A 22351-nucleotide genomic window follows, 5' to 3' on the forward strand; every position below is an offset into this window, starting at 1 on the left:
CCTCGCTGCATGGTCCTCCCCCAATGCCCGCCTCCTGCTTATCGCTGCCCATTTGCTTCCTTTCACTCTAGGCAGACAGCTCACTCCAGGCCCCCACATCCCTCCACATCTTCCTGGCTTGGCCTACCCTCCTCTACTCACTCACTTTCATGATGCCGCTGATTCAGGACCCGAGGTGCAATCGTCCCAATCTTCAACCTTGCCGGGTAAAAGAATCATAGAAATTGCAGCGACAGAGGGAAAGAGAGGGAGACCATTCAGCCCTTCTATGCTGGTGCCACCCCTTAGTCCTTTACATGCAGTTCCAGTCTCTGCCTCGGTGCTCAGAGGGTCCATCTTCTCACAACCTTCTGCATGAAAGCATTCCCCCTTCGGCCTTATAGTGATGACCCTCAGTCGGTGCCCCATTCTAACTGTTCCAGCCACCAGTGGGACCCACCTCTCACTATCTGCACGCTCCAAACCTTTCAGGGCACTGAAACCTTCCACTAGCTCCCCATTAACCTCCTCTGATTCAGTGAGAGAAGCTTCAATAATTTGAGTCTCCTTTCCCACTGTTGCAGTCGTTGTAGTAAATCTGCAATGGGCTGGGCACTAACATCACACACGCAGTTATCACCTTGGGCTGTAAGCTCTGGCCGAGGGAGACCCTTGCAGTAAAAATTCTCCCTTTTTGTGCACTTGTAGCTCTTGAATAGGAGTCCCGCAGGAACAGTTCTGCACGGACTTGACCAACAAGCGACCAATGGGCTGCATGAGCCCTGCAAATCCCCGCCCCCAGTGTGGCCCCCCGCCCAAGGGAGGCAGTTTTCAAGATGCCAGCAAGTAGAGTGGGAGGTTCTGAAAGAAACTTCTCAGCCAATCGCAGGCCAGCCACCTCCCGCGTTTGCTGCTGATAGGCAGAGCGGCAAATGTGGGCTGGGCAGGGGAGGAGGAGACTGCCAGGCTGGGCAGGGGAGGAGGAGACTGCCAGGCTGGGCAGGGGAGGAGGAGGCTGCCAGGCTGGGCAGGGGAGGAGGAGGCTGCCAGGCTGGGCAGGGGAGGAGGAGGCTGCCAGGCTGGGCAGGGGAGGAGGAGGCTGCCAGGCTGGGCAGGGGAGGAGGAGGCTGCCAGGCTGGGCAGGGGAGGAGGAGGCTGCCAGGCTGGGCAGGGGAGGAGGAGGCTGCCAGGCTGGGCAGGGGAGGAGGAGGCTGCCAGGCTGGGCAGGGGAGGAGGAGGCTGCCAGGCTGGGCAGGGGAGGAGGAGGCTGCCAGGCTGGGCAGGGGAGGAGGAGGCTGCCAGGCTGGGCAGGGGAGGAGGAGGCTGCCAGGCTGGGCAGGGGAGGAGGAGGCTGCCAGGCTGGGCAGGGGAGGAGGAGGCTGCCAGGCTGGGCAGGGGAGGAGGAGGCTGCCAGGCTGGGCAGGGGAGGAGGAGGCTGCCAGGCTGGGCAGGGGAGGAGGAGGCTGCCAGGCTGGGCAGGGGAGGAGGAGGCTGCCAGGCTGGGCAGGGGAGGAGGAGGCTGCCAGGCTGGGCAGGGGAGGAGGAGGCTGCCAGGCTGGGCAGGGGAGGAGGAGGCTGCCAGGCTGGGCAGGGGAGGAGGAGGCTGCCAGGCTGGGCAGGGGAGGAGGAGGCTGCCAGGCTGGGCAGGGGAGGAGGAGGCTGCCAGGCTGGGCAGGGGAGGAGGAGGCTGCCAGGCTGGGCAGGGGAGGAGGAGGCTGCCAGGCTGGGCAGGGGAGGAGGAGGCTGCCAGGCTGGGCAGGGGAGGAGGAGGCTGCCAGGCTGGGCAGGGGAGGAGGAAGCTGGCAGCATGGCTGGGCAGGGGCGGAGGAGGCTGCCAGGATGGGCAGGGGAGGAGGAAGCTGGCAGCATGGCTGGGCAGGGGAGGAGGAGGCTGCCAGGCTGGGCAGGGGAGGAGGAGGCTGCCAGGCTGGGCAGGGGAGGAGGAGGCTGCCAGGCTGGGCAGGGGAGGAGGAGGCTGCCAGGCTGGGCAGGGGAGGAGGAGGCTGCCAGGCTGGGCAGGGGAGGAGGAAGCTGGCAGCATGGCTGGGCAGGGGAGGAGGAGGCTGCCAGGCTGGGCAGGGGAGGAGGAGACTGCCAGGCTGGGCAGGGGAGGAGGAGGCTGCCAGGCTGGGCAGGGGAGGAGGAGGCTGCCAGGCTGGGCAGGGGAGGAGGAGGCTGCCAGGCTGGGCAGGGGAGGAGGAGGCTGCCAGGCTGGGCAGGGGAGGAGGAGGCTGCCAGGCTGGGCAGGGGAGGAGGAGGCTGCCAGGCTGGGCAGGGGAGGAGGAGGCTGCCAGGCTGGGCAGGGGAGGAGGAGGCTGCCAGGCTGGGCAGGGGAGGAGGAGGCTGCCAGGCTGGGCAGGGGAGGAGGAGGCTGCCAGGCTGGGCAGGGGAGGAGGAGGCTGCCAGGCTGGGCAGGGGAGGAGGAGGCTGCCAGGCTGGGCAGGGGAGGAGGAAGCTGGCAGCATGGCTGGGCAGGGGCGGAGGAGGCTGCCAGGATGGGCAGGGGAGGAGGAAGCTGGCAGCATGGCTGGGCAGGGGAGGAGGAGGCTGCCAGGATGGGCAGGGGAGGAGGAAGCTGGCAGCATGGCTGGGCAGGGGAGGAGGAGGCTGCCAGGATGGGCAGGGGAGGAGGAGACTGCCAGGCTGGGCAGGGGAGGAGGAGGCTGCCAGGCTGGGCAGGGGAGGAGGAGGCTGCCAGGCTGGGCAGGGGAGGAGGAGGCTGCCAGGCTGGGCAGGGGAGGAGGAGGCTGCCAGGCTGGGCAGGGGAGGAGGAGGCTGCCAGGCTGGGCAGGGGAGGAGGAGGCTGCCAGGCTGGGCAGGGGAGGAGGAAGCTGGCAGCATGGCTGGGCAGGGGAGGAGGAGGCTGCCAGGATGGGCAGGGGAGGAGGAGACTGCCAGGCTGGGCAGGGGAGGAGGAGGCTGGCAGGCTGGGCAGGGGAGGAGGAGGCTGACATTCGGGATTAGCCAAGCGGTGGAGGAAGGGGCGCTGTCAGGCTGGGTGGGGCAGGGAGAGTGACTGAGTGAGTGTTGGAGAGAGAGAGCATGAGAGTCAGAATCAGAGAGAGAGAGAGAGTGAGTGTGGGAGAGAGGGTGAGTGAGTTTTTTTTATTCAGCCATGGAACGTAAGCATCGCTGGCTGGGCCAACATTTATTGCCCATCCCTAATTGCCCCTTGAGAAGGTGGTGGTGAACTGCCTTCTTGAACCGCTGCAGTCCGTGTGGTGTAGGTACACCCACAGTGCTGTTAGGGAGGGAGTTCCAGGATTTTGATCCAGCGACAGTGAAGGAACGGCGATATATTTCCAAGTCAGGATGGGGAGTGACTTGGAAGGGAACTTCCAGGTGGTGGTGTTCCCATGTGTCTGCTGCCCTTGTCCTTCTAGATGATAGAGGTCGCATATTTGGAAGGTGCTGTCGAAGGAGCCTTGGTGAGTTCCTGCAGTGCATCTTGTAGATGGTACACACACTGCTGCTACTGTGCGTTGGTGGTGGTGGAGGGAGTGAATGTTTGTGGATGGGTTGTCAATCAAATGGGCTGCTTTGTCCTGGATGGTGTCGAGCTTCTTGAGTGCTGTAGGAGCTGCACTCATCCAGGCAAGTGGGGAGTATTCCATCACACTCCTGACTTGTGCCTTGTAGATGGTGGACAGGCTTTGGAGAGTCAGGAGGTGAGTTACTCGTCGCAGCCTTTGACCTGCTCTTGTAGGCACAGTATTTATATGGCTTGTCCAGTTCAGTTTCTGGTCAATGGTAACCCCCAGGATGTTGATAGTGGGGGATTCCGTGATGGTAATTCCATTGAATGTCAAGGGACGATGGTTAGATTCTCTCTTGTCTGAGGTAGTCATTGACTGACACTTGTTTGTCATGAATGTTACTTACCACTTGTCAGCCCAAGCCTGGATATTGTCCGGGTCTTGCTGCATTTGGACATGGGCTGAGTGTGGGGGAGAGAGTAGGTGAGTGTGCGTGTCTGGCTCAATCGCAGTTGCATGAGACCCGCGCACCCTCAACCCCACACATAAACGCACAATCAGACAGTGGGTGAGGATGAGCGAGTGACCAGCAAGAGATTGAGAGTGAGCCAGACAGACTCTAATGGTGATCTTTGTTAATTACTCTTTAATTATCAATTTATTGCTTTGAGATTGCTTTATTTTTGCTCAGCAAATTGTTTATGTTCTTCGTCCCCCAACTTTATTTGATGTTGTGCCAAGCTTTATCTTTCCGAAATGCGCGCATATCAGCCCCCTGAGTGAGATAAAAATGAAAACCAAGTGAAAAGGCTGGACAATCCCGAGGAATCTCCTCACAGGATCGTGTGTCCCTCTCACTGCTCCACATCTCCTGGAGGACGCAGTTCGCGAGCAGTGAGGAGGTGGCAGTGGGCACAGATGAGAAGGGGGAGGTGATGTTGGCAGAGGGGGGGGGGGCAAATCGCCAGATGGGCACATGGCTGCCATTGATGATCCCTTGTCACTTTGGAGAATGGAGCAGTGCAACGATATTGGACAACCTTAGCCTCAGGTTTGCTTGGCAGAAACAGGGACGTGGGCATCGCTGGCAAGGCCAGCATTTGTTGCCCATCCATAATTGACCCTTGATTGGCCATTTCAGGGGGGCAGTTAAGAGTCAGCCACATTGCTGTGGGTCTGGAGTCACATGTAGGCCCAGACCAGGTAAGGAGGGCAGATTTCCTTCCCTAAAGGGGCATTAGTGAACCAGATGGGGTTTTTACAACAATCGATGATAGTTTCATGGTCACCATTACTGAGACTAGCTTTATAGTCCAGATTTATTTTATAATCTATTAATTGAATTGAAATTCCCCCAGCTGCCATGATGGGATTTGAACCCATATCCCCAAAGCATTAACCTGGGTCTCTGGGTCACTAGTCCAGTTATCACTATGACACCATCCCCACCTCTATGTCACCATCCCCCCCGCCCCCAACGTCACCATCCCCCCCCACCCACGTCACCATCCCCCCCCACCCACGTCACCATCCCCCACCCCCCAACTTCACCATCCCCCACCCCCCAACGTCACCATCCCCCCCCGCACCACCACCCCCCACGTCACCATCCCCCCCCACCCCACGTCACCATCCCCCTATCTCTGTGGACAGATTTTAAAGGGCTGTATACCTGTAGCACTCCCCAAGCCAGCGATTTGAACCCCCAGGTTTCGGGCAGGTCAGGGGCCAGCCTGATAAATATTGAAATGTCAACTCCAATGATGCAATATGAACCCCGGTGTGATATTAAATCTTTTCAACACATCTCTTGAGTCTCCAGCAAAAGGTGACAGCAGCCAGCCAGGCAGGAGAGGCTCAGCTAAGTAAGCTTTTGCCCCTTTCGCTGACTGTGACCCGCTGGTCACCTGTTTCATACGTGTGCAGAGAGCAGATTGACTTCCTGGCAAATGGGCCTTGTCCTCAGCTGGAAGGACACAAAGGCAGAGCAGTTGGGGGTAGTGCGCGGCTGTGCCTGGCACTGCAGTGCCATCATCAAATGCGAGGCGGAGGTGCCCGTGCAGTTGGTGGCACCCCTTTGTGTACCTGGCTCCATGATGGCCCAGAGCCTGGGGAGTCAGTGGCCCTTGTGCCAGGCTGATGTGCCGGGCATGTGGGCAAGTGCAGGAAGGCTGTCGCCTTTCTGAATGCCTTCTTGTACATTCTACCATCTCAATAGTGAAATAATGTAATCAGGGCATTTATTAAACAAGCCGCACTTTAATCTCCCAGTTGGCACAGTACCAGTTTGCAGTTAGTCCCAACAGGTCAAAGCTTCAAATGAATCTGGTCAAAGTAATGAATGAGCCCTCACTGGTTCAGCTTTGTGAGCGTCTTTGACCTATTGAGCACAGGTCATTGGGCAGATGCCTGGAGCTGTAGTGAAATCCCATCCAGCACCTCTCGTGGTAAAGGGTGGATATGCACCCATATCCACTGAAAGCATTAAAGTGTTCATTAAACTGCCCAGAACTGGGGAGTTTTGTCATCACATGGTGAGCCAAACTCGAGTCACATACCCCTCCAGCTTGCACAGCTTCATTGGCCGCTCCATGTTTAAAGCAGGAAGCAGGGTCTGTGCAAGCACATTGAGATTGTGTAGGAAGGGCACCTGGGCATAAAAGAGTTAAAGAGGGTAATTTGGCCCCTTCTAGCTTGGTGAGGAGAGAGGGGAATGAAATATTGCTGATGTGTCTGTGGTGTGTTAGTCAGGAACACAAGAGACCTTGATTGTCGAAATGGTGTTATAAAGCCTCTTAAATCACTCATTTTATTGGAGTGGATGGTCCCTTATGACTGAGATTGAGTAATGAGCTGACTAACCTGGGCCTTGTTTTACCAGACACTGTTTATTCAAATACTTCAAACACTGCGCCTAGTTTCTGTAAAAGTCAGTGACTGTTTTGGATTTCCCTGTAACTCAAGTCAGATCCCCTTCGTAATGGTTCATGTTTAAATGATCCTTTCTGGTATCCATTATTCCAGCTTTTGTAATAATAAAACACGGGATGATTTAATTATTTCTGTTTTAGCGACTAGCTGAACAATGAACTTCAACAATGACAGCTCAGTTTCCAACATTGTCCAACCCAGGAATCTGTACCAGTGCTATCAACACATGCTGATCCATTCAAAAAGGCATCAATAATTATAATTCTATTTGTCTTAAGTGATTGAAACACACTTTATAATCCAACTCTCTTCCTCTGAATTGTTTCTCCCACATTTATCTTACTCCATTAATCCTGCTGTTCTCACAGGGAAGGCAGTGGTATTATCACTGGGCTGGTACCCCCCCAGAGACCCAGGGTAATTCTCTGGGGACCTGGGTTCGAATCCTGCCAAGGCAGACGGTGAAACTTAAATTCAGTAAAAATCTGGAGTTAAAAGTTCAATGGTGACCGTGAAACCATTGTCGATTGTTGTAAAAAAAACCCATCCGGTTCACTAATGTCCTTTAGGGAAGGAAACCTGTCATCCTTAAGTGGTCTGGCCTACGTGCGACTCCAGGTTGACTCTTAACTGCCCTTTGAACAGTGGCGAGCGTTTGACACCTGGAACCAAGGTTGAGGTGGTTTGATCAGGATGGTCAGCAACAAATAACAAAGTGGTGGCTGGGGGGAGGGGTATGCATTGGGCACATGATCAACGCAACCCAGTGACAACTGGGAGAAGGGATGGAGCTAAATGGACTAATCAGCTCGTCGGTTCAGGAACAGCAGGTTTACTGAGAGGCGTGCTGAGGATTTCCAGCACTTTCTGCTTTTATTTCAGATTTCCAGCATCCGCAGTATATTGCTTTTGTGTGCCGGGCAACAGATTGCTGGAGAGGTGAATAAGCAGATAGATTGATTGCCAAATCGATGGCTAGACGGATAGACAAATAGAATGACAATTGTTGACAGGTCTTTGTGTCACCAATTGCAACAGGGAAATGCCAAGGCAATTAATAAAATCATAAACGAATTAACTAGAGTGACTATACATAGGAATGCTGAAAAGTTTCATTGCAACTGACTGATCATTGCAGCTTACACAATCGGCGAGCTGCTGAGGAGTCAGACATTAAAGAGTCACTGGATCAGTAAGCAATGTTAATGGAAACTTGCTAACTCGCCTTGCTCCTCAGACCCTTCCTGTTACCAGTCTGTGATCCCCAGGTTTTGACATGAATGATTGGTTGATGGTTTTTTTCGGGTAATACCGTGCACCTTTGATGAGACTTGCTATTCCACTGGGAACGAGCAACACCTTCAGCAGCATCTGGAGCCTCGCACATTTCGGAACAAGATCCCTTTGTACGAGGCAATCTGTGTGGGTGGCTAGTTTCCTCTCAAACTGCTCATGACCCTCTGATAATCTTTTTCCATGAGCTCAGGGGTCTCCCGGGGCTGTGTTCTCCCTTTCACTCCTCTCCTGCTCCACATCAATGGCCTCGTTCACTCATCGTCCATTGGGTTCCCTCCTTTCACGGTTGGTTCCTCTCTATGTTTGCGCCAATCAATTGGTTTTGGCTGCTGTTCGTAGCCCTGTGAGCGGGACCCCCACCCTTATTGAAAGGAAATTAAAGCCTCAGAGAGCGCACAGAGCCGATTCACCAGGGTGATGCTAGCGATGGGAAGGGGAGGCGAGAGACACTGGGACTATTTCTACAGGAGGCCGTTTCATAGAATCATAGCTTCACAGAATTGTACAGCACAGGACATTCGGCCCATCAGGTTGCTGCTGCCTCTTCTGACGAGCAATCCAATTAGTCCCACTCCCTGTCTTTTTCCCATATCCCTGAAAATATTTTTTCTCCGTTAAATAATTATCCAATTCTCTTTAGAAAGCCCCCGATTGGATTTGCCTCCAGTACATTCCAGGTCCTAACCACTTTCTGTGTAAAAAATTGTTTTCCCTCATGTCTCCAATCACCTTAAATCTGTTCCCTCTGGTTCTCAATCCTTCCACCAAAGGGAACAGTTTCTCCCTATCTACTCTGTCCAGGCCCCCTCATGATTCTGAATGCCGCTATCAATTTTTTTTTACTTGTTCATGGGATGGGGTTAAGCCAGCATTTATTGCCATCCCTAATTGCCCTTGAGAGCTGAGTAGCTTGCTAGGCCATTTAAGAGTCCATGGGTCTGGAGACCAGGTAAAGACAGCAGATTTCCTTCCTTAATGCACATTACTGAACCGGATGGGTCATCGTTAGACTTATTCCAGATTTTTTTTTATTGAAGTCAAAGCTCACCATCTGCCGTGGTGGGATTTACACCCAGCATTACCCTGGGTCCCTGGATCACTACAATACAAGCAAAATACCGCGGATGCTGGAAATCTGAAACAAAAACGAAAATTGCTGGAAAAACTCAGCTCAGAAGAAGAGTCATCCGGACTCGAAACGTTAACTCTGTCTTCCTCTCCTCAGATGCTGTCAGACCGGCTGAGTTTTTCCAGCAATTTTTGCTTTTATCCCTGGATTACTAGTCCAGCAACAATACGACTACGCCACTGCCTCCTCTAAGATTGCTCTCAGAGCCTTCTTTGCTCTATGGGAAACAACCCCAGCTTCCCTCATTCAATCCACACAGACGTAATCCCTCATCCCTGGAACCATTTTAGTAAATCTCTTCTGTAACCTCTCCAAAGCCTTTACATCCTTCCTAAAGGGTGGTGCCCAGAATTGGACACAGCTCTCCAGCTGGGGCCAAGCTACTTGTTTTGTGTAGGTTTAACATAATTTCTTGACTTCTGTGCTCTCTTTATAAAGTCTAGGATCCTGTAAGTTAACCTGTCCTGCTACCTTCACAGATTTGTACACCTAGGTCTCAGGTGTCTGTTCTTTCACCCTCTTTTAAACTGTACCTTTTAGCTTGTATTGCCTCTCCTCATGCTTTCTCATATATTACCTCATATTTTTCTGCATCGATTTTAAATGCCATCTGTCCGTCCCTCCGCCAGACCATTTATGCCCCCTTGGAGTCTATTACTATCTTCGTTGTGACACCTGCAAACTTCGAAATTGTGCCCTATACCTCCAAGTCCAAGTCATCAATGCATTTCGGGGGAGATGGTGGCATAGTGGTTTAGTCACTGGACTGGTAATTCAGAGACCTGGGTTCAAATCCCATGGTGAAATTTGAATTCAATAGAGTTAAAAGTCTGGTGCTGATTGTCATAAAACCCATCTGGCTCACTAATAGGAAGGAAATCTGCCACCCTTACCTGGTCTGGCCTCCATGTAACTCCAGACCCACAGCAATGTGGGTGACTCTTAAAATGCCTCTGATACAAGGGCAATTAGGGATGGGAAATAAATGCTAGCCTAGCTAGTGATGCCCACATCCCATGAGTGCATTAAAAAAAATCCTAATTCTGAATCCTGGGGGATTTCACTGAATGTCTCTCCCTCTTGTACGAAGATCAGTTAGTCCCAATGACTCTGTGTTTTCTATCGCTTATCCAATCTAGCATCCATGTTGCTACTGCTTCCCCTTTCACCCCATGATCACCAGCAATTTATGGAGGGTTTTGATGGGGTTGATGGAGAAAGCTGATTTCCAGGGGCCTGGAAGTCAGTCAGTGGTCCGCACTTACAAATGATCACCTCAGAACCAGAAGCTTTTGGGGAACTGATTGACCACCTGCTCTATCTACATAAGGACATAAGAAATAGGAGCAGGAGTAGGCCATTCGGCCCCTCAAGCCTTCCCCGACATTCAATAAGATCATGGCTGATCTGCCCCAGGTCTCAACTCCTCTTTCGTGCCAGCTCCTCATAGCCCTCAACTCCCCGATATTTCAAAAATCTATCTACCTCCTCTTTAAATACTTTCAGTGATCTAGCCTCCACAACTCACTGGGGTACAGAATTCCAGACATTCACTACCCTCTGAGAGAAGAAATTTCTTTGCATCTCAGTTTTAAATGAGTCTCCCCTTATTCTGTAACTATGTCCCCTAGTTCGAGGTTCCCCCACTAGTAGAAACATCTTCTCAACATCTACCCTGTCAAGCCCCCACAGAATCTCATACGTTCCAATAAGATCTCCCCTCATTCTTCTAAACTCTAATGAATAAAGGCCTAACCTGTTTAACCGTTCTTGATAAGTCAACCCCTTCATCCCAGGAATCAGCCTAGTGAATCTCTTTTGAACTGCTTCCAATGCCAGTATATCCTTTCTTAAATAAGGGGATCAAAACTACTCAGTACTCCAGGTGCGGCCTCACCTACACACTGTACAGTTGTAACAAGACTTCCCTATTTTTAAACTCCAACCCCCTAGCAATACAGACCAAAATTCCATTTGTCTTCTTAATTACTTGCTGCACCTCCATGTTAACTTTTGTGTTTCACGCACAAGTACACCAAGATCCCTCTGTGCTGCACTTTTTCGGAGTCTCTCTCCATTTAAATAACAGTCTGCCTTTTGATTCTGCCTACCAAAGTGCATGACCTCACACTTTCCTACATTAAACTCCATCTGCCAAGTTTTTTCCCACTCACTCAACCTATCTACATCTCCTTGCAGATTCCTTATGTCCTCATCACAACTTGCCTTCCCACCTATTTTTGTATCATCAGCAAATTTGGATACATTACACTCTGCCCCCTCCTCCAAGTCATTGACATAGATCGTAAATAATTGAGGCCCTAGGACTAATCCTGTGGCACTCCACTAGTTATGTCTTTCCAACCTGAAAAAGACCCATTAATCCCAACTCTCTGTCTTCTGTTAACCAATCCTCAATCCATGCTAATACATTACCAATCTGCAGTCAGACATTAATACAACAATTCACATTTCTATTGTGTCTTGAACATACTAAACATTTCAAGATGCTTTACAAGGCTGTTATAGAGCAAAAAACGAAACCCAGCCACATAGGGAGGTATTGGGGGATTTGATAGGGTCAATAGAGAGGGGTGGACAATAAATGTTGGGCTAGCCAGTGACACCCACATAACCTTGAATGAATAAACAAAATAGAGAGAAACTTTCCTCTGGCTGGGGGAATTCAGAACAAGGGGGCAGAGCCTTAAAATTCGAGCCAGGCCGTTCAGGGGGCGATGTCAGGAAGCACTTCTTCACACAGAGAGGAGAGGGAATCTGGAACTCTCTCCCTCAAAAAGCTGTTGAGGCTGGGGTGGTGGGTGGGTCAGTTGAAAGTTTCACAACTAAGATTGATCGGTTTTTGTTATTGTACATTTGTGGAAAAGGCTACAATCCCTCAGATGCAGGACAAATCGGTTCTTGAACTCATTTATGCTCTTCCCTGTAAGGACTTTTAACAAGAGTTTGATGTATGATACGCGCTCGGGCTGGGACGCACTGACTGATTTAAAACATGTCTTATTAAAGTTAGATCTCTGTGGTAAGGCCTTTTTCTTTTATATTGTTATCATTCATTTCTGTGTAATTTTTAACGTACGAGCAATGTACCCAAAATCAAGTTCCATATGGATAATAAGGTGAAATGGAGTTGAAGGCGTCTAGGTATATGAGTTAAGGTGGGCAAATTGACTGGAGATACCAATCAGCTATGGTCTAACTGAATGGCAGAACAGGCTTGATGGGCTGAATGGTCTCCTCCTCTTCCTGTGACCATTCCGTTCAGGCCCAGTCCAATCAGACACCTGATTGGCCCGCACCAATGCCACTGCAGTCAGATATTTTAAGCCCCTTTTGCGGGTGGTGGGTGAAATCTTAACCCCCCCAAGGATTGGTGGGTTGGGAGGGTAACAATTGCCTGACCGCACTGAACGCCCTCCACCTCCAACATCCCCCATCGAAGTCCCCGCCCCAGTACAGTCCCACTCAGCAATGAGCCCCACCCACCACCCCACCCCACCCCACCCTTCATGGCCACCTAATGCCCACACCCCGCCCCCTCGCCTCTTCACCGCCTCCCACCTCCTGCCCTGCCAATGTTGGAGTAAACCTCGGGCCAGCTATGAGAATCTGGAGAGTGTGGAAATGGCTGGCGAGCTAAAGAGTTAAACTCTGCTTTCTGCTGCCTCTCTCAGTAACACTAGAGATGTGAATTGGGAAACCTGGAGCTCCCTAAACCACCAGAGGCAGATATAAAGCTATGTGTCATTGGCAGCAAAATTCTGGGCAGAAAGCCTAATTGAAACAATATTGCATAAAATAATGCTAATGTTTCAAGCCACTGGGTATAATATTCAGTTTGAAACCAAAACCAGTTCCAATTTCCAAGCCGTGAATGTGCGTTCTTTAATAACCCAGACACCAGGGTTGTGCGGGACACCGGGCTGCACTGTTAGTTAATGATGGCATTAATTTGACATCTGTAAGCAATTGTAGCGTTTGAGGATGTCAGTTCAGCCAGTGTTGTGGAAAAAGTGACAGCATCCAGGGTTGGATATGAAACACGAGCGAGGTTCCCCCCACCCCCAAACAATTTTATGGCAAAGGTGAAGTAAAGAAACAGACATTTGTTCTGCTCAACACCAAAACCACGGACTGGCAATGCTGTAAATTATAGATAACTCTCAGGAGAAAGCAATGGCTCGAGCTGGTTAAACAGCTCTTATGATTCAACTCCTGCCTATGAAACACAGAAACTCCCCCATTACATGCACAGACTGTGATACACCAAACATTGTTTATGAGTCTCTCACTAATGGAGAACACATACAGAAGGCACTCACAGCAGTTTCACACCAATGCCATTTATGTATATTTCTCTGAAGGAGTTCAGCAAAGAAATGTTATTGTAGCAATAACAAGGGGCTTGGGACTCTCAAAGGCTGGAACTGCAGTTGACTCAAATGAAATATAACACTGCCCAAAGCTGTCTGAATTCAAAATGCATTAAGAGTTGGGTTTTAGTGAATTGAGTGCATTTGTTTGTGGAAGTTCAGGACCTTACTGGCCCATGTAGGATAGATCAGAGCACTGGGTCACAGGATCGCTGGCCCTCAGTGCCACAGTGCCCAATTTGTTCAGTCACAGTTTGCCTGGCCAACCAAGTGAGGTATAACCGCACCTGGGCAAGGGATCAATGGATGAACGAGTCACTGCTCGGACTGTTATTATGCCACTTCCGGTGGACTTCCAGGTCACCTGCTCACCTTCTTGTGAGTGGACTAGAATGTGATATCTAAGGTGTAGACATGCACGGATACAGTCCCTTCCCACATCTCAGAGACATCTCAAAACGCAAGGAATTATTTTGACGCACAGTAACTTACAAAGTATTGATGACCTTTGACCTGGAAGCGGTACAGTAAGGAAAATTTGCAATGTCTTTAAAATGTCTGTGGAATCCGTGATGGTTTTTCAGAACGTTGGAAAAGGACTTTTCGGAGTTTGCATCCACTGTAAAAGGATCAATTGTACCTTCCTTGGGTAATGATAAATATTGGTCCAGTAGTAGCGAGCGTGGGAGAGAGGGAGTCTGTGATCATCAGTGCGCATCCGCTTGACTCAATGCTACAATCTTTCAGATGAGTGAACTCCTCAATCTGATCATGCGTGGGCAGGTCACGAGTCACAACCCCTGTGGCCAGAAAATGGGGCTAGCCAATTTTTCACCTCCACTCTTAAAATCCCATGACACGTGTCTTTTATGTAAGATAATCTGTGAGGAAATAGATACTCATATAAGGAAGATACATCATAGAGAAAAGGCCATTCAGCTCATCTGGTCTATGTGAAAATGCTCCACATGATTCACCTCCCATCCTATACCGTTGAATCCTATCAGCCTATTGCCTTCGCTTTCATCTGTTTATGCAGCTTCCCCTTAAATCAGCCTATAATATTCGCCTCAACATTCTCACCGCTCTCTGGTAAAACAATGCATCCTGAAACCATCCTCTTTCTGGTCCCAGGCCCTAAGAGGACATTGGCGACCATGGGCTTCCATTGGATTGGTCCATGATTGTGCTTGGCAAAGTACTGCAGTGGTTTGCCATTGCCTCATGCAGTATGGCTGACCAGGAAACTCTCCACTCTTTGCCGCGCACCATCAGGTGTATTAGAAGGTTTTCTAGGCTGATAATCAACCGGTTTGGCCAGGACATGGTCACCAAGTCCTGATGTGGGACTTGAACCCAGAGCTTCCAGCCCAGAGGCAGGGACACCACCCACTGCACCACAAGACCCCCACCCTAAAGACATATTGGGTATAATTCAATGATAGATGTTACCAAATACTTACTTTAACAGGATATTATTGACAATTTTGGTGAAACATTTCTTATTGAAAGTCATCTGAAAATCCAAATACACTGCATCTCCTGGTTTCCTCTTAACTATCCATCTAATTGCCTTCAAAAAACTGTAAGGGTCTGGTTGCGAGGGCAAAACTGTCAACGTTGGCTGCCATTACTCCAGTGAAACTAACAGCAACTTTGGGAGTCCACCCATGCGCAGGTTAACGTGGAGATTCAAATGTTGTTGCTACTCTTTACAGACAAAGTGTTGTTAGGGTCCCCTCGAGGCATAACTCCTAAGCAGTGAACTGAAGAGTACTTCCACTTTCACATTGGTCAGTCTCGCTGTAAAAATCCTTGAAAAAGTTCAACTTTGTTGAACGAGTAAGTGGGACACCAAGTTCATAATTACTGCTGAACACCCTCACTGGCCCTGGAAAGCTCATTTTGATGGCCATCTTTCTGCATCCTGTTAAAGTAAATTCTACATATTTTCAAGGCTTGTTCATCACTTTAAGCTTCTATCTTAACCCAGCGGCATTTATTTTGCTGCTTAAATTAAAATTGAAGGGATTCGGTGCTTTTAACTACCTGGCTTGCTGTTTGTGTGAATACTTCATTGTAATATGCTGCTTGCTAACGTCACTGTTGCTGAGTACCTAGAGACTCCTTGACTTGGCACCAGCGTTAAACTGCAGTCAGGGGAGGGGGAGCCTGTACCACAGAGGTTGCTATATCTTTGTGGGCAGTGCTCTTTGAGGTCAGCGGTAAGCACTGACTCTTTGCCAGTCACCACAAAATCCGATCCTAATAGTTTTGTCAAACTTGATTCCCCTTTCATTAATCCCTGTTGACTCTGCCCCGCTAACTGGCCAATAGTTCCACACTTTCTCTCTCCGTCCTATCTTAAACGACAGGGGTCACTTAAATAAGGGCAGTGAATTTTACATGGGGTGCGTATTGCTCATGACCCCACCCTCCTCACGTTAGAAAAGCCTCTCGCGAACTGATCGACTCGAAAAAAGGCTGCCCTGTAGCAATAAATACCCTGTGGGTGGCCTCAACAAGGGAATCGTGGGTCTCCCGCCCCTCCGTTGAAGTCCCGCCCTCAAAATCTGCCAACCAATCTGATTGGCCGACAGCTCTTCAATCCCAGCGGTGCCAGGACTCAATGGCGGGCGCTATGGAGACTGCAAACAGCCCTACAAAGAAGACAACATGGATGCTGGACTAAGGTAAGTCTGGGCTTTTTGGGCAGTGGCACCCTAGGGAGGGGAAGTTGCCCCCAATATGCACAGGGCCCCCCCCCTGCCAAAGGAGGTACCCCCCCCTTCACCAGAGTTGGTGAAAAAGTGGTCTGCCCACTCTCGCCCACCTCCCAATGCCAACCGTATTATGGTGGCAGAGGTGGAATTAGGCCTGTAATTGTCCCCTAATTGGGCAGTAAAGGGCCCCAATAGGCCTAAGGCCTATTGTGTTATGTACAGTATTATGGAGAACAGCTAGTCGGCCGTCATATTTTATGTGCCCCTCCCCTCCTCTACAAACAGGCCCAACGGTGGGTGGGTGAGGGGGTGGGGAAGAGTGTAAAATCCAGCCTGGGGTTACATTTGCTACCTTCCAATTCATGGGGGACTGTTGTGGAGTTGAAGGAATTCTGGAAGATCAAGCCAATGCATCCACTGTCCGCGCAGCCACCTCTTTCACCCTTGGGTGTCGACCTCCAGATCCAGAGGATTTGTCGGCTTTTAACTCCTAGTCGCTCTTTATGCTATGTTCATGCACTCAATGGCCGGAATTTTCCAGCAGCCACCCCCCCCCCTCCACTGTGGCGGGGCTGACGCGCCATTGAAATCTCCATTCACATCAGCGGGACCGGAAGATCCCATCGGCGTGAAGGGGGTGGTGGGGCCTGGAAAATTCCGGCCAATATCTCCGAAAAAAAGTGCACTTGGCACAGCTGAATTGTCTATTGCACTGATCAGTTAACTAACTATTTAGTTCCTTGAGAACGACCCTTGCAAATGCTGTTGAACAGGTTACAGTTCTTTAGCAGACATTAAAATGCCTGAATTGCTGGGACTTGCATGGTAAAATTGACTCTTCCTCAGAGTATGAGGGTGGGCCAAAACAAAGAGAGCCAAGAGAGTTCTCGCCCATTCCAGGAAACATGAGAGGGGGTGGGGGGGGCGGTTCTTGGCCAACAGCACAAGTCAAAAGCGGAAGCTTGTTGGAGCAGGCAAAGTGGAAAGATAGAGGCACACCAGAACCAGCACCCAGTGCCACAGGAGGTAGTTCAGCCACTTGTAGAGCTCTCAATGGGTTCCATCTCTTTTGAGTTTACTGACCCTGTTAACAAGTGAAACTGTCATTAGAAGGCCAAGAGACGACCTCATGCACAAACAGGCACTTTTTCCTTTATTCTTCCATGGGATGTGGGCATTGACTGGCAAAGCCAGCATTCATTGCCCACCCCTAATTGCCCTTGAACTGACTGCCATCTCAGAGGGCATTTAAAAGTTGCTGTGGGTCTGGAGTCACAGGTAGGCAGATTTCCTTCCCAAAAGGGCATTTTCTCCACCACCCCACCCAAGGCAGCATTTGGTCACAGGATGTGGGCTTCATTGGCTAGGCCAGCATTTATTGCCCATTCCTCATTGCCCTTGAGAAGGTGGTAGTGAGCTGCCTTCTTGAACCGCTGCAGTCCATGTGGTGTAGATACACCCACAGTGCTGTTAGGGAGGGAGCTCCAGGATTTTGGCCCAGCGACAGAACGGCGATATATTTCCAAATCAGGATGGTGAGTGACTTGTGAGGGGAACTTCCAGATGGTGGTGAACCAGATGGGTTTTTTACAACAATCGATGATAGTTTCCTGGCCACCATTACGGAGACTAGTTTTCAATTCCAGAGTTGAATTCCCCCAGCTGCCATGAATGGGATTTGAACCCATGTCCCCAGTGCATGAAGCCAAGGTTTACTGACTTGCTAATCCAGCGACATTACCACTACACCACCATCTCCTTATCTGTGCAACGTTACAAAGCTCCTCCACAGTGGTGTCAATATTTTAATAAATTTGGAGCTTGGCATCGGAAAAGTTTGTGTTGGCTCCTTCTCGCAGAAGAGTGAGTCACCTCTGACTACAGTTTGTGCTTTATTTGCCATCTCTCTATATGGGAGCAGGAGAGCAGCTCCCACCATGTGGAATGTCATCAGTTGCTAGAGATGAGGGAACTGCCCGTTAAAGTGAAACATTACAAAATGATGAGGGTGACCATGAGGGATTCGCATTGAATAATTGCTGGCGTAAAAGTGGACCATTTACAGTGTCCCCCTGTAGGGAGGCACATGCTTGATGTCAGTCACAGAGGATCCACATTCCCCTGTCAATAGAACATATACACTGGCCATGGACGAGGAGCTCATCCCTTTTAAGCAGCCAACATCTGTAGAAAGTGCACTGAGCCGGAGCCGGGTGACTTCCTGTTGGTTCACAGTGCCAAATTTAGTCAAGGCTACAAAGTAGCCTTACACTTTCGGCTATGTATGGAAGTCTAGCTGCAGAAACCCAGCGATACGTCAGATAAGGAGCTGGGCTCAGCTTCAAGGCATTCCCAGCAGCCCAGCTTTGACCCAGGCCGGGATTTTCCGGCCCGCTGTCACAGATTCGGCCGTGGGGCCAGAAAAGCGACACAGCGCAGAAAGGAGGCCATTCAGCCCATCGAGCCCGCCAAGGAACTATCCACTTTATCCCACTTCCCTGCTCTTTCTTCACGGCCTACAAACTTTTCCCCTCCGAGTGTTTATCCAATTCCCTTTTGTGAAAATTCCTATTGAATCTGCTTCCACCGCCTCTTTAGGCAGCGCAGTCCAGACCGCTGTGTAAAATACAATCTCAACTCGCCTTTGGTTCCTTCACCGATTATCTTCAATCTGTGGCCTTTGTTACTGCCCCTTATGCCAATGGAAACCGTTTCTCCCGATTGAAACCCTTTTAAACAATGCTAATAAATCCCCTTTTACCCTTCATTGTTCTACTGAGTGCAAGACTCTTCAGTCTGCGTGTAACTGGAGTCTCACAACCCCAGTACTATTCCAGAAAATCTCCTCCGCACCCTCTCCAAAGTCTTAACATCCTTCCTAACACGTGGGGCCCAAAATTGGTCACTATGCTCCAGCTGAGGCCTAGCTAGTGTTTTATAATGGTTTAGCATAACTTCCTTTCTTTGGTACTCTACCCCTCTCTTTATTAAAGCTAAGGATCCAGCATGCTTCTCTTTTAACATAATTCTGTCAATTTTACATGTTAAATTTCATCTGCTATGCGTCTCCTATGGCACCAGCCCATGTCCCCCTAAAGCCAGTGACTCACCTCCTCCCTCTTCACTACAATTCCCAGTTTTGTGTCGTTTGCAACTTTTGAAAGTCCAGGTCATTAATAAATATCAAAAACAGCAGTGGCCCTAAAACTGAGCCCAGGGGAGCACCACCAGTTACTAACCTCCAGTCTGAAAAACAACCACTCACCACTATTCTGTACTTTCTGCCTCTTAGTTAATTTATATTACCACTGCCCCTTTAATCCCGTGAGCTTTCATTTTGTGAATAAGTCTATTATGTGGTATTTTGTCAAGCATATTTTGAAAGACCATTTACACAACATCAAATGCACAACCCACAGCATCCCTCCCCTTAATTCACGAAAGGGCCCAATCAAGTTAACTAACATGATCAGAATTACCTGGAAAAACTCAGCAGGTCTGGCAGCATCGGCGGAGAAGAACAAAGCCGACGTTTCGAGTCCCCATGACCCTTCAAGAGTTGAAAGGTCATGGGGACTCGAAATGTCGGCTTTGTTCTTCTCCGCCGATGCTGCCAGACCTGCTGAGTTTTTCCAGGTAATTCTGTTTTTGTTTTGGATTTACAGCATCCGCAGTTTTTTGTTTTTATAGCTAACATGATCTCTCTTCAACAAAACCGTACTGACTTTCGTTTATTGGCCAATACTTTTTTTTCCAAATGCCAATTCATTTTGTCCCAGATTATTGCCTTGGAACCTTTCCCCCACCTGATTGGCCTATAATTGGTGGGTTTACCCCTCCTCCTAAAGTCACCATAGCTTGCCTTGCATTTCTCCCGGTGCCTCAACCCAAGTATATCTGAACTACTCATTATTATTCTACTGTTGCTTGTCCCTCCTCGTCCACTATTCACATAGTTTCTCCCCTCTAATACTTCATTCTGCTTCCATTAGTTTAACCCTATCAAGACAGCAGCCCCGCTTGATTGGCACCCCATCCTCAAACATTCACTCCCTCCACCACTGACGCACAGTGGCAGCAGTGTGTGTACCATCTACAAGATGCACTGCAGCAACTCGCCAAGGCTCCTTAGCACCTTCCAAACCCACGACCACTACCATCTAGAAGGACAAGGGCAGCAGATAGATGGGAACATCACCATCTGGAAGTTCCCCTCCAAGTCACTCACCATCCTGACTTGGAAATATATCGCCGTTCCTTCACTGTCGCTGGGTCAAAATCCTGGAACTCCCTCCCTAACAGCACTGTGGGTGTACCTACACTACATGGACTGCAGCGGTTCAAGAAGGCAGCTCACCACCACCTTCTCAAGGGGCAATTAGGGATGGGCAATAAAAATGCTGACCTAGCCAGCGAAGCCCACATCCTGTGAAAGAATAAAAAATCCTACCCAATGTTAACAGAGACACGTAGAACCAGTGTAATAGAAACACACAGAACTCAACATAAACAAATGGAAGCATAGTGGTAATGTTACTGGACTAGTAATGCGGGGACGTGAGTTCAAATCCCACCTCCTTCATTGGCAGATGTATAGAATATAAAAGTAAGGATATAATGTTGGAATTGTATAAAACACTGGTGAGGCCACAACTGGAGTATTGTGTGCAGTTCTGGTCGCCACATTACAGGAAGGACGTAATAGCTCTGGAGAGAGTGCAGAGGAGGTTTACAAAAATGTTGCCAGGGTTAGGAAAGTGTAGCTACGAGGAGAGATTGGATAGGTTGGGGTTATTTTCCTTAGAACAAAGAAGGCTGAGAGGTGACTTGATTGAGGTGTACAAAATTATGAGGGGAATAGATAGAGTGGACAGGATAAAATTGTTTCCCTTGGTGGAGAATTCTAGAACCAGGGGACATAGATTCAAGATAAGTGGCAGAAGGTGTAGGGGGGACATGAGGAAGAACTTTTTTACACAGAGGGTAGTGGGTGTTTGGAATTCGCTGCCCAAGTTGGTGGTAGAGGCAGAAACTTTAAACTCTTTTAAAAAGTACCTGGATCTGCACCTTAAGTGCTGTAAGCTGCAGGGCTATGGGCCGGGTGCAGGAAGGTGGGATTAGAAAGGGCACCTGGGTGTCCTCGGGCTGGCATGGACAAGATGGGCCGAATGGCCTCCTTCTGTGCTGTAACTTTTCTATGGTTCTATGGCAGCTGGTAGAATTTAAATTCAATTAATTAATACATCGTGAATAAAAAACAATTCTCAGTAATGGTAAACGCCACATCTGGGTTACTAATGTCCTTTAGGGAAGGAAATCTGCCATCCTTACCTGGTCTGGCCAAATAGGCCAAGAAGCATTTGGATTTTTTATGACACCTCATCCATGGGCGGGATGAGGTTCCCAACAGGAATTAAAAATAAAATGAAGATGTTTGAATCTCATTTATGACATGTCCCTGCTCATGGGACAGAGTCACGTGAGGGGTCATTTTTTTGTAACATTTTTCAATTCTTTAATTATGTTTTTAAAATTCTTCAGCTCCCTCAGGGGGCTTTCAGTGAGCGCGCCCACGCACATGTGCAAACCTCTGCGCTTGCCCTCCTCCCGCCCCCACCCCAGCAGCGCTGAGTATTGTAACGCAGGTTTCACGCTAGCTAGCTAGCTGTTAATTGGCCAGCCAGTGTGAAATCGCAGTCAGGGCCCGATGACGGGTGGTGGTTGGTTTTGCACCCGCTCCTGGGTCCGCCCACCCAACGAGGGCAAAATCCTGCCCCAGATGCACTATCCAGCATCAACCTGGGCACTGGAAACAACAGGGGCACCCCCTGGCTTGTTGACCCGACTGAGGACTTGCGCCAACACCGGGGGAGCTGCCCAAGATGAGGGAAGCACCATTGTCATGCCCACGGAATGATACCGTACAGTCAATGGCCCTGACTCCTTCATCACCATCTCTGGGTATGTGCTGTCAGTGGTATACAGTCAGGAGGGAGGGGTCCTGGGGGTCCTGATCATTGAATCCAGGCCCCATGAAGTCTCATGGCATCAGGCGAATGGGTTTGTTCAGGGTAAATCATCTTTACCTAACTTGATTGAGTTTTTTGATGAGGTAACAGAGAGGGTTGATGAGGGCAATGTGGTTGATGTGGTGTACATAGACTTCCAAAAGGTGTTTGATAAAGTGTTATATAATAAGTCTTTTAACATCACAGTTCAAGCTTATGGAATAAAAAGGACAGTGGCAGCAGGGATAGGAAGGTGGCTGAGTGACAGGGAACAGTCACGGTGAATAGCTCTTTCTCAGACTGGAGGAAGGTGTATAGTGGGTTTCCCCAGGGGTTGGTGTTGGAGCCACTGTTTTTCTTGATGGATATCATTGACATAGGCTTGGGTGTATTGGGCATGCTCAAGAGTAGAAGC

Source organism: Cetorhinus maximus, chromosome X (genome assembly GCF_964194155.1).
Source record: "Cetorhinus maximus chromosome X, sCetMax3.hap1.1, whole genome shotgun sequence".
Lineage (NCBI taxonomy): Eukaryota > Metazoa > Chordata > Chondrichthyes > Lamniformes > Cetorhinidae > Cetorhinus > Cetorhinus maximus.